Source organism: Mchenga conophoros, linkage group LG8 (assembly GCF_057382185.1).
Source record: "Mchenga conophoros isolate Kocher_MC1m ecotype Shallow Benthic linkage group LG8, M_conophoros_male_GT1.1, whole genome shotgun sequence".
Classification (NCBI taxonomy): domain Eukaryota; kingdom Metazoa; phylum Chordata; class Actinopteri; order Cichliformes; family Cichlidae; genus Mchenga; species Mchenga conophoros.
Window position 1 is genome coordinate 28,415,088 of NC_140533.1, and position 13,356 is coordinate 28,428,443.

Consider the following 13,356-nt stretch of genomic DNA (forward strand, 5'->3'; position numbering starts at 1 on the left):
GGATTTGTCGTCCTGCACTGTTGTTCATTTTCTTAGCTCTGGAGTTTTCCCTGCTTTTGACAAACTGGCACTGCACTGTACATGGGAATGAGAGGGTGTCAGGGCTCTGTGTGCGGGCAGGCAGAGATGAGGATCCAAATGCAGGACTCGAACACAGAATTGAAACTCAAAAAAACCTCAGCTTTATTGCTGGCAGAAAAACAAACATGGAGTGAGGATGGAACACTGAGACCAAGGACACACAGGCATAATTCTGAGGGTACGACGCGACACTGAGCATGGGAAAACACAGGGCTTAATTACACAGGGTAGTAACGGGGAATCAGCAACAGGAGGGAGACACAGCTGGGAGAGATCAGGGCTAACGAGACGGGGGAGCTAAGCTGCACACACTAACATAAGACAAAGACTTTCACAATAAAACAGGAAACATGAATTACTAAACAAGCATGCAGACTTTACACTGAGAGACAGACAGAATGACACATGGAATCTGAACTAAACTAAACGTGAGATATAACTGAGAACAAATCCTTAAGCACGGATAAACAGAAACAAGAAATAATAATCATCATCATCATCACTACGAGAAGAAAACAATCCATGAAGCAGAAATAAACCAAAACATAATAAACTCAAAATACTGGGTCCAACGGACCCAGAACCGTGACAGAGGGAGTTGAGTGACAGTGAGAGTTGAAGTGAAAATCGTAACTTCATTAAAGCAGACATGTAGCGAATTTAATGCAACACACTGACTGCTGAACGCTTACAAAAATGTCAAACTTACCAGCAGTGGGGAATTTGCTGGAAGAGCTCATTATTATAGCCAGATGGCGGCGCGTGAACAACGCGCGGCTCAGTGTCTCTCCAGAATCTGCTATTTAGGGGTTTTTTATCTACTTTTAACCGGATTATTCGTCCAGAATTGCTGTGCGTTGGGCTGTGTGATGAGCCCTTTCCTCTACTCCCTCTTCACCCACGACTGCAGACCTGCTGATGGTTCCAACACCATCATTAAGTTTGCAGATGACACCACGGTGATTGGCCTCATCAGTGACAACGATGAGGCCGCCTACAGGGAGGAGGTGGATCGTCTGGCTGAGTGGTGCGACAGAAACAACCTGCTGCTTAACACCGAGAAGACCAAGGAGCTCATCGTGGACTACAGGAGGAATGCTGACCCACATCCACCCATCCACATTAAGGGGACGGCTGTGGAGCGTGTGAGCAGCTTCAAGTTCCTGGGAGTCCACATCTCCGAGGATCTCACCTGGACGACCAACTGCTCCAAGCTGGTCAAGAAGGCTCACCAGCGCCTCTTCTTCTTGAGGACTCTGAGGAAGAACCACCTGTCCTCAGACATCCTGGTAAATTAAATTACCAACATTAATACAGTTGATTCAGCCAATTCAGAAGGAGCTACATGGTCTCTGCAGTTTGCTGATATCAACTTGTTAATGAGCTAGAAATGCACTGCACTTATTAACAGTGATTTCAATAGGCGGAAATCCAGTGGGCCGGGAGAAGTTGAGTTTAGCTGTGAAAAGTAAGAGTAGGTGGGAGAAACAATAGCACATGAACTTTTTAAAAATCAAAGCAAGGTTTGAGTCCTTCCTGACAAAACGGGTCCTGAGGCTGTGTTACAGTGAGTCACGGCGACAGCTTCCCCTTCTTTGGATAAAGAGTGCCTCAAAATCCTGCAGAGCTTTTCAGAGATGACTTAAAATTTTAGACAGATGATTTTTGGACGGTGGTAGAGTGGCCCCACAGAAAGAAGATTCTAGGCTTGAAACAGCAACTAAACTGACACGTTCTCCCTGTGCCTGCCTACATTTCAGTGGTGATCAATAAGCTGTCGGTCTGGATGTGAGGGTGAATGGTTGTCTGACTCTATGCATTAGCTCTGTAATGGATTCAAAACCTGTCCAGGATGTATCCCACTTGTTTTTCAGTTTGCTCCCAGTGCTAATGTCCAAGTCCTCCTAGAAGCAAATCTTTTTACTTTATTCATTTATACACAACATTAAACAGACTGCATGACAACAATTTACTCCATCCATCCATCCATCCATCCATCTGCTTATACATCTGCTTATTATGGGGGGGTGGGGGGGGGTGGAGCTTGAGTTGTTTGTGTATTGCAAATCATTTAAGCCATTTAAAAATATGAAAAACAATTCAAACATTAGTCAAATAAAAGTTTTTAAAAGTTAAAAACATAAACAGTAAAACAAACAACATCAATAACAATTGGGAATTTTCAGCTGGGATTTGAATATTTGGATGACCTAATTTGGAGGAGGAGGTTGTTCCAAAGTTCCAGAGCTGCAACTGAGAAAGCCGAGGAGCTACAATAGGAACTGCTACAAGCTGCTGATCAACTGACCTGAGCAGGATATACAGCTATGAACGACAGTATTTTAAAACCCAGCATACACAGGATGTCAAGTTGAAATTCGGATTTCTCACTCTTCATTCAACTGAAACGGCTGTCTGTGTTTTTGTTGAGAGAGTGAAATCTTACTTAGACAAAAGCAGTTATGTTGCGGCTGTTTTTCTTGATTTCAAGCGTGCGTTTGACACTGTGAATCATCTTAAGCTCTTGTCTAGACTGTCAACATTTAACTTTAGTAATCACACCGTTAAATGGATACAGTCTTATCAATCAGATAGAAAACAATGCGTGCAAATAAAGAATAGCAAGTCACCCTATCTTTACTGTGCGCAAGGTGTCCCTCAGGGTTCAATTCTAGGCCCCCTGTTATTTTCACTTTATGTAAATGACTTGCCCAATGTGTGCAAAAATGTGGACACGATTATGTATGCTGATGATACGGTAATTTTTACACAAGCCAAAACTGCTGCTGATGCAGCCCATCGGCTTTCATTGGCATTACATGATTTACAAAAATGGCTGATTGACTCATGCCTGTGCCTTAATGTTAAAAAGACCATATCAATGTTTTTTAGTAAACCTAAAACAACCGCGGCTGCAGTAAAAGTTTGCCTGGGTGCACAAGAACTAATTAATGTTGAGGAATTTGAGTATTTGGGAGTGCTACTAGACTCAAAATTATCCTTTAAAAACACGTTAAAAAAGTAGTGAAAACTGCAAATGTTAATATACAGAACTTTAGACATATCCGCACATCATTAACAGACACAGCAGCGATTACATTCCTGCACTCTATGATACTGGCTCATATTGAATACTGTATTACAAGTTGGTCCTATATGAGCTTTGCTGCTATTGGGCCAATTGAAGTGTGCTACAAAAGAGCATTGAAAATATTAGATAAAAAACCTTTTTCATATCACTGTTGTATATTATATTATTTAAATCTTCCTGTCTAATATACAAAGTTATACATGGTCTGGCGCCTCCACCAATGAGTGATTTTATTAAACAAAAGTTTAGCAGTGTTGCCGGGTCTCGACTGACTCGATCCACTGTTAGAGGTGATTGTGAACTGGCACCTTTTCACAGATGCTCTGTCATATCAGGGAGTGAGCTTCTGGAACAGTCTTCCACTGTCAGTGAGGGAAGTACAAGTCTCCTCATCTTTGAGAGTCACTTAAAAGGGGCGGATGAGGGACACACAAACATGTGATCATGTTTAATAATCATGCTTTATATTGGACGTGAAAAAGAGTTAGTGTAATACAAAAAGGGAAACAACTATTAGTGTAAGACAGCGATTGTTTGGAGACAAATTGCCAGGCAACCTGTGCAAACATCTTGTAATCAGAAAAGGTTTCTCAGAGGCTGAAGGTGCTGCACGCTCAGTCTTTCTTTTTCCCCTCCAAGGTCTCAATGAGGTTGCTGTCCTACTTTGACTCTATAAGTGACGCCATAAGTGAATTTATTCTGTATTCTAGGGGTAAAAGAAAAAAAGCACACTTATTTATATCGATACCATAAAAACAAGTAAAGTCACATGCCTGCTTCCACACACCTGAAACTGTTGTAAATCTCTGCTGTGGTAACAGACCTACTGCCTCATATGTTTCCTACTTCTACTGTTAATTTGCTCTTTTGTTTCTATTGTTTGAGAGCAAATGTGAAGAATGCTTGTCGCCTGCATTGTGTCGAAATGTAAGACGGTTTTATAGAAGAGAGCGTGAAAGGTTAATTTTCTTTCTGCTGTCAGGGCAAGTTGTTCTGTGTTTTGGCAAGGCATCTGTGAGGATTATGAGGGCATTTGAATAAGTCTGAAAGGGATTTCAGGGGAAGAAGTCACCATGGAAACCATTTGATTTTATTTTTCTGAGCGTGCTCTTGAGTGAGAAATTCCAGCAGCTGTTTGCTAGCATTTGGTCCTGTTTACATTCACGTTGGTGATGAGAAACTAAACCTGCATCACTGTTGTTGTCTTTCTGCCTTTTTCTACATGTCGCTCTGTCAGTATGAAGAATGACCAGAAGCAGAAGTGTGTGCCAGCAGATGTACAGCAGATTGGTTTCGTATTTGTCCCCCAACGCAGATTGTTCATGACCAGATCATCGGCTTCACGCAGTTCACATGTGTTTGCCCCAAATGTTCCTGTTTAACTATCTATAACCCTCCCACCACCCATCTGTTTTGCCTCCTGTCACCATACCTCTCCTCTGTTGTTGTTTTTTCTTTAATAATGACTCTTCCTGGTGCCATCTTGCTCTCGGTAAACATGGATGTACCGAATGATGTCAGCAGGAGTTTTGCAGGGTAGCAGAAGACAGAAGAGGGGTTTCTCTAAGACTTAATTCACTAGCACCAGCATTTTTGATAAAGTGGCCGTGTTGGCTGTAAGAGCAGAAGCTTCGTCTCTGTCACCAGTTTGGCACACAGACACTCATACATTCAGGAGCTTCTACTGACTGTATCCATTCCTTAACTTCTGATCCCCATTCCTGTTGTCTGCAGTGGAGATTGATGTGTTTCTTATGAATTTATTTAGAATTCACAAGACTATTTTAGGTGTGATGTGCATGAAATAAATACAGTATTTTTTATGCAGTAAAGACCCTGAAGGCTGCTTAACCAGACAAAAGTGAAAAGTAATGGTTGCTCGTGCTCCTCAGATTGCTCATAAGATATTAATTAAGGGCTTTTCTGTTTCTGATTACTGCGGACTGTAGGAGATTTAAAACTTATATTAATGAAGCTCATGTGTGTGCAAAATGTGGAATGATTAAAGTGTTTTTATTGATTCTAATAATAATCTAATATCTAAACTTCTATCAATTAATTATATATTTCCATTGTGTATTGTAGGATATGCATAAGAATCATTTGAATCATGAAAACTTAGTGGTGATTTCAATCCATCCAATTCAGTTTTATTTATACGGTGCCAAATCACAGCAACAGTCGCCTCAAGGCAACAAAAAGTCCCTTTTAACATAAAGAAACCTCCTGCAGAGCTCAGGGAGGGGAAGCCATGACCGGTTTAGGTGGTGCAGAGGGAGAAAAATCCATCCATGCATCCATCTCCAGTTTTCTCCCACTCCCATTTTAGACTTAGACTTTAGACTGTTTTTCCCAGAAACATTTTCCAGTTCATCTTAGCGGAGCTTGAGGTACCTCCAGGCCCTATTAGTTATATAATCTCTTCAGGGAGCTCTGGGACTATCCCAAGATCTCCTCCCATGTGGGTGTGGCTGGAAATCTTCCAAAGGTGAGATACGAAGCACCCAGTTTACATTCTTGTACCACCACAGCTGGTGACTTGAATTGAAGAAGGAGCTGCTTTACTCCAAGATTTCTCCAGATACGTGAGTGTTTTATCTTTAAGGATGGGTCCAGCGAAGAAACTCATTCTTTGGGACTCTACACAGTGGTCAGTACCATAGAATGAGTTTCTTGGAAGCAAGTGTCTGTGCTTTCTGGTGCTGAGTCTTATTCTGGCGAACCCAAAGTCAGTATAAACAAAAAAAGCCAAACCAAAAAAAAAATTTAAAATGTCAGGACCTGTTAGCCTTTACAGGACTTTAAGGCAGAGGATGTAGAAACATGGCCAACAAAGCTCATGATAGAAGACAAATGAGGTCACACGGTGGGGAAAACATCAATCCTCAACATTTTTAAGCTGATTTGTTGTCTGTTGTGGTTATTTTACTTCTGTGGGTTGCAAACATCACTCATTTGGCATTTTCTCATGTTTGACTGTCACTGTATTTAGCTGGCAGTCATTACGTGCCAAACAGTCCAGCAATACCTCACTGAACTGATGTTGAGATGTGGTGTGAAAGACAGCAAACCATTTTCTTGAAAAGACATTCAGAAAAAGATTTTATTTCCCTTTATTTCTTTATGAAACTAGTGAAAATACACTCCCCTATTACAGCACCTCTAAAAACTCAGTCCAGCATATTCAAACCCCGAGGAGGCAGCAGAGCTGACCACTGCCCCATCACGCCAGCCAAGCATGTGGGAACAATAAGTTTTGGCTGTAAGGAGTCTCGTATAAGTAAGGTCATCATGCAACTTCCAAGAGACATAGTTTATGAAATGGCACATACATTTTTAATTTATATTGTAAAAAATTATTATCTGGTAATACAGCCCCAGTGGCCTAATGGATAAGGCACTGGCCTCCCTAACCAGGGATTGTGGTTTTGAGTACCATCTGGGCTGGGAAGTTATTTTACAAAATATCCTTAGGGATTAATAAAGTATTCTGAATCTGAACAGTCTGTGTAAGTGATGTTTGGCTATCTGATTGTGAAATATAGCTGTTGTAGGTGTGATCCACATCTACCACACTACAGTGATTTTAGCCTTGTTGGGTTCTTTTAGACCTCGGTATGACATGTGGTCGGTATGAAATGCTGACAGTCACAGAGAGGAAAAGTTATTTTTCAGTTGGCATACAATTTACATCCATGCGTGATGTAACATTTTAATAAAGTTCAGTTGTGTCCAGACTGATGTAGTATGTGTAGAACGGTGACCTTTTGAAGATGCTATCGGCCACATTTGCATATAGCTCAGAAAGCTCCTTGAACCTCGATCTGGTTTCCATGTTCTTATCTTAAACATGGAGTTTGCGCGTGACCTTTCATTTCTTTTCATTGAAGGCTCTGTGACCTCAAGTGATTTTCAGATATTTTGTCCTTTGGAAAGCCTGATGATTACTGATTAAAATGTCAAAAAGACCATCCTGCCCGGCTTTCTGGAATGAATATCTTTATTCCTCATCTCTTTTCACTCTCCCTCTATCAGCCTTAATTGGGATTACAGTGCTAAATCTTTGCTCTGGCCTTTTTCCAGCCCTTCAGGTGATCTCACCTTTCTCTCTGCTGAGCTTTAGATAATTTAGCTTTGTCGTGGACAGTAACAGGCCCGATGATGGGTGAAGGGTGTCAGCATTCCCCAGGATATACTTCCTGCTGATCGCTCTCAGATGGATGTGAGCGGCCAGCTCAGGCTGAGAGCCAGAGCAGAGCTGCAACTATTCTGGCTTTACCTCAGGCAGTGAATAGTGTCCCTGTCAGCGACTGCATAAAGTCGGCTATCAAAGAGGGAGTAGGCTTAAAAGGAGTGACACACTGAGAGCTAAATTAGGTCTAGAAAAAAATGCCTGTAATGTAATAATACAAGTGAAATTGTGTTTGATGAAGAGCTTTTGTTTCATGCTCTTAACACCTGCAGAGTTAATGACATAATGGGTCACCCCATCCAGGCTGATAGCCATAGTATTATGTTGACGAGGCTCGGAGATGAAACTTGACACAGAGGCTGTCCGCTCCGCTCTGATCGAAATGACTGATCTACCCCTGCTTCACTTTAGTGCATCTGACAAGACGAGTCACACCAGCATGGTGACTCAGAGCTGACGGAGCTGAGTTGCTTGTTGGTTGTGGTGTATGGAAAATACCAGCTTTGCTGTGTGTCAGTAAGAATGAAACCCCCAGGCTGCATCCAAAATGATGTCACCCACTGGTTTCTGTTTTGAAACCTGAAATCTTGTGTTTGGGCTCCTGCCATGTGGATTCATTTATTTATATGTTGAAGACAGTTCGAATAGGAGGCAACATTTGAGAGAATTAATCGTGGTTCACTATGACAGAGAAATTAATTAATGTATTTGGTGATTAAACTCCAGTGATGCAAGATGGCAGAATCAAATCCAAGTGGTGATAGGACCCCTCCGGACGCCTCTGGAGTCTAGATGCTGGAGCTGGTAAAGATGAAGATGGACCTCTAACGCAGCAATGAGGGAGGGGGTGGATTGCATGAAGGACAGTCTTAAAGGAAAAATAATCAAAGAGCTCTAAGAGTTAAAGCGCACAGAATGGAGCCTGCGGAGGCAAGCAAGAAGATGATTAGACTAGAGTAATGATGTCAGTATTGAGTTTGACAGAGTGGGAAAGTGGAAGTGATGTAAAGAACAGACTAGCAGCCAAACAGCCAGGAAAGCAGGCAGATGAGTGATTACAGACCTTCCTTATTGAACTTACACATAAGCTTCAAGTTATTAGCTAAATCACTCAAAATCCATTTCTTTTGTGTGTTGATTTCATGAAAAACGTAAACGGACTCTGTTTTCGGTTTGCTTTGCACTTCAAGCTTCACTGTTGCTCACTGGTTGGTTAGCAAATATTTGCGGGTAAATTTGTGTTTTCCAGCCAAAGTACTGCTGCTGATCACTGCTAGTGATCAAAGAAATCACGAGGAAGTTTTTGGTGCAACGTTTTTTTGAAACTGATTTCACCTACTGACAGCCAGCAACCTCTCATCAACCAGGGGAATACGTGTTTTTCCCTACATGGTAGCTAACTGGTGTCCTGATGTCAAATTTTTAGTCATAGAATTTTGCTTAAATGCTCTAAAAAGCACAGACAGTGAAGTCCAACAGACACCTGGCACCTACAGCAGCAACACACCTGTCAATCAAGCTAGCGATAGTTAGCAATAGTTATGAAGGATGGAAACCAAAACTATCCTCAGGTCCTTTTTTTTGCAATGACATTGGCAGTTTTATTTATAAAGCACATTTCATTACACATAAACTCAATGTGCTTACATAAAACTGCATCATGCACATGGAGTTGGTGAGAACTTTTGGACCCTTGAAGGGCTTTTAGTACAAGAGGTCATTTCACCGAGCGCTTTCACTTTCAGCAATATAACTTATACTTGTTCTTGGCCGCTGTGGCGTTCCTCAAAGAAATAGTTTGACATTTTAGGAAACACCCTTGCTCATTTCCCTGCAAGGCTTTGGATGGAAAGGTTGATATGACTAAATGTAAATATGGCCTACCAGCCATGAAATTATTCTATCATCATATCTCGGTTAGATTATTCTGATGAAAACACAAATGTTAAAAGGACAAATTATGCTTGGTGGACACGTTTTTGGTTGGTGCTTTGTCATCACCATGATGTTGCCAGGCAACCTGTGGTGGCTAAGCTAAGCTAATCACCTGCTGGCTCTGACTTCATTTTTAGCTTGCAGAAATTACAGTAGTTTAATATTCATTTTCAAATCTCAAAAGAATGGCTAATTTATCTCTTTCTCGAAATGTGAAGTCTCTGCTTCAGTGCAACTTTTTGAACTATTGCTAGCATTTGATATTGCAGCAATGCAGAGCTCAGAGGGTTTTGTGGTGCTGGGGTTTTCTGGAAATCAGTCGGTGTCATGGATATAATGCGGGAAACTCATTAAGCTGGAAAAATATCCCGAGTGGGTTTTCACTCAGCTCCGTCTCTGTGAAGGCAGAACAAACACGTGAGGCTGTCAGATAGACTCCGTTTTTTAACACACTGCAGTTTCTGCCTCTGTCTGCTCCGTTAGACTTCGAGCTGCTGCTCCTCAGCTCATTTCTGTGTGGAGTACTGAGATGAGTTTCTCTCGTGGGAGAAGCTGCAGAGTACACAGCTCTTTTCGTCTTTCTCAGATTCTTTCTGCCCTCACCTCGTCTCCTCATGCTCGCACTCGTTTCATCATTTAGTCATCAAGATGTGCTTCAGCGTTCTGCCAAGGGAGGCTAAAAATGGCTACCACCTCTGACTAGCTGAGAGCTATATGGTGCTCAGGCTGCAGGCAGTACTAGTAAAGTGAGAGAAAAAAATGCAACATCCACTAAAATGTGAGTGCACCTTCTTACTTGTTCACTCTATGTTGGAGTGTGCTTAGTGAAGTTCCCTGAGGGGCCTATCCAAGTAAACTAACTGACCTTAAGTACTAAACTTTTGTCCCTCTTGTCTCATTACAGTTAGCAAGAGAATGAATCTTCCCTATGTCATTAGAATTAGTGGTCAATAGCATTGATTTTACACAGCTGGTGAAGAAGAGACAAAAACAAGGCATTTCTTTTATATTCTGGACCGTTACAAAGACAGACTCAAGCATTACCTGTCACATAACATTTACAGGTCTGAACAGCATCGCATGACTGCACCAATATATTATCACTAGCCTTTCTCTCTTTTTCCTCCTGCACTCTCTTCAGATATAGCAGCTTTGCTAACTGCTGTCTAAGCTTTTTTCAGAGTCTACCTTCATTTTTCCACTGGAAAAAGCTTAGACATAAGATGGTAACACTTTCCTCCGTATTTCTACACAATCCCACTATGGCACACTTTAATTTGCATTTTTTTAAAATAATGCTTCATAAATTTGCTATATGTAGGTATATGCTATACTCTGGGAATACATTAGTTGCATCAATTACCTTCCCAAACACTCAAGACAATGTTTGACATTCAACCAGCCACACGAGAAGCAGCTCTCTGCTCTGCATTGCTTAAAATAGTGTCAGATGAATTTTTTAAGGAGGTCACCTCCAGCTGCACAGAGCAGATGAGGGCCGCAGGAAGTCAAACACAAGAACAGCTTTAGAGAATACAAATACTTCACTTCCCAAATGTCCCAGGTATGATTTGAATCACCCACTACCCTAAAAATGAATTACCTATGCAAGCTTGAGGTGCTTTACCCTGTCCAGGTGAGTTGCTCACCTCTGTTTTTGGTGATGCCTGCTCTGTTCTGTGCTGTGAACAGAGCCAAACGTCCAAATATAAATCGGTGGATCTTTAACAACTGTACAAGTTTAGGTGTCCATTTTCTACAACTGTTTAATGCACATGTGACACTCTTGTGAATACTTGGAGCAGTTGGATGGTGTTGACTTTGTAATGAAGACAGCTTATGTGTGCTTTTTTGGCAAAAATGAAGCAATAATATAGGATAGCATGAATACAAAATTGCACCAGATAACAATGCTTTGTACGTGTAGAAAGAAATGCATAATAGTTTTACATGGGCTCGTAATGAAAATGCACCAGCGGGGTTTAAATGCCATGTATTAATTTTTCTGGCAAATAGGCTGCTTGTAGTCCTCAGATATTAATATACATGGTGTGTGAATTTGTCAGCAAGAGAGTTTTAAATAAACCACGACAGACTTGGGCTGTGCGTCTGTGCTCTGTAATTATCCCCCTGACAATAAAGGTAACTGAATGTAAATCTTCTTGTGTAGTATCGCTAAGCGCTAAATGGATATTGACTAATTTTAGAAAGCTGACTTTTTCACCTCTTCCTCCCACTCGACGGCATCATGCTTCACTGTTAAGGGACCACTGTTTTATTTTTCCAGTTTTATTTAAAAAAATCTGTAAAATTCAAATTCAGAGGCTGACTTCCAAAATCCCCTGAGCTGGCCAGCTAATCCTGTATTTAACTGTTAAATTTGCATGTTCTCTTCCTTCTTTCTGCCGGCCAGCCTCCCAAACAACAGTGCTCCCTCTCTGTCCAATTATACTAAGAGCCCAATACTCACTGAGAGCCAGTTGCACCAGCTTTCAGAGGATCAGCACAAACTGGCAGCAGAAATGACTCTGTGTGCTCTGTTTATTATGTATATATGTGTGTGTGTGGAGCTGGGTGGCACTGGTGTTGGCAGGAACTGGTGTGAGAGATTTACAGCTGAAGGCAATCCTGCCTGGCCGTCCTTCCAATCTGTTTCCCTGGTAACGGTTGCATTTCGGAAGCTGTCGGAAAACGAGGGGGGAAAAATGCTCTACTGCCCAAACTGGGCAAACTGGGAACAAGATTTTATTTATGAGATTGGACAGGATGCACGAAGCCCACATGGAGGATAATTCAAGCCACCGAAGCTTTGCTTTTAGAGAGAGACTGAAGAAAATACCTCACGAGAGAGCAGCACTGGGTTTCTGAGCCAGGATTGGAGTGTGTAAATATTATAAATCAGCTTCATTAATATTGTAACATGATTACATTTGGATCTCATTTTTAATTATACCACCGGGTTGGTTGTCGAGATTTCTAAGACTGAAAAACTGTGAATTTAGGAGAGCGAAGGTGCTTATCATCTTCCTCAATTCCAAAGTGCCTCACAGGGTGCCATCAGTGTGGTGATCTGCTTTTTCAGTCCTTTTAATTTCTGCTTTGTTGTGCATGCTATGATATTGTGTGTGAAAAGCATTTATTGTAAGGCTGATTGTAGTGTGAACGTGTGTTCACTTTACCAGAGTGAACACATGTATAAAAGCTCCCTGAAACCCATGCTATGATTACCAAACAGGAAAGAAGCTGATGTGGTAGTTAGCATTTTTTACAGGTGTTGTGAGAGGAGAAAAGGAACTACATACAACTATAACATAAGACTAAAAAACAAACTTTAGCTTCCAAGTTGGAAAGATAAAAATTGAAGACTCTCTGTAAAATATCCCACATGGTTGTCCAGTGTTTGACTTAATGTGGGACTGCAGAGGATTTGTATGCCTGGTAGGCCTGTCCCACATCCTGAGACAGTGTCCCACATTTTCATTTGCTCAATTTTGCTAATATTCAAAAGTCAGCGATGCAGGACAGACATTATCTTCTGGCTTTTATCCAGAAAAATGTTCTTTTTTTTTAAATCTTTATGACTCGCAGAAAGCAAGGAAATCTCTCATCAAGGATGAAGTGCAGGCTCCACTTCTGCTGCACCAACACCAACACTAACAGGGAATGTTTAGAGGGTCCACAAAGTTACGCAGGTTTCAATGAATGTGATGGAAACCACAAAAACATACATCTGTCCTCGACATGCTAAATAATTGGAGTGTGATAATTACGTGTAACATACAAGACTTTGAGATGAGCTTAGCCAATTAGCAGCGTGTCCCAAATAGTCTCAGACAAACACACTCTTTGATTAATTTTGTTGGTGTTTTCTGTCTTTTTTATTGTTACTGCTGCTGCATTTCTAAAACACAGATGACACACAAACACAGAGAAAAGTAACAATGCTCATTCTGCAAAACAGGACATTGATTAAAATACATGTTTATGACAAGCTGGTAAAGGTAGGCCCGAATTTACTGTACCAATGCAGTTTTATTGTTATATAAAATATTACATA

At 41.2% G+C, this 13,356-nt stretch overlaps 1 protein-coding gene across 2 annotated transcripts in view; it reads left to right on the forward strand.

Annotated features, from left to right (window-relative positions):
- aatkb (apoptosis-associated tyrosine kinase b) overlaps nt 1-13,356 on the forward strand; it is a 73,333-nt gene that overhangs the window by 23,535 nt on the left and 36,442 nt on the right. The gene's annotated exons all lie outside the window — the stretch shown is intronic.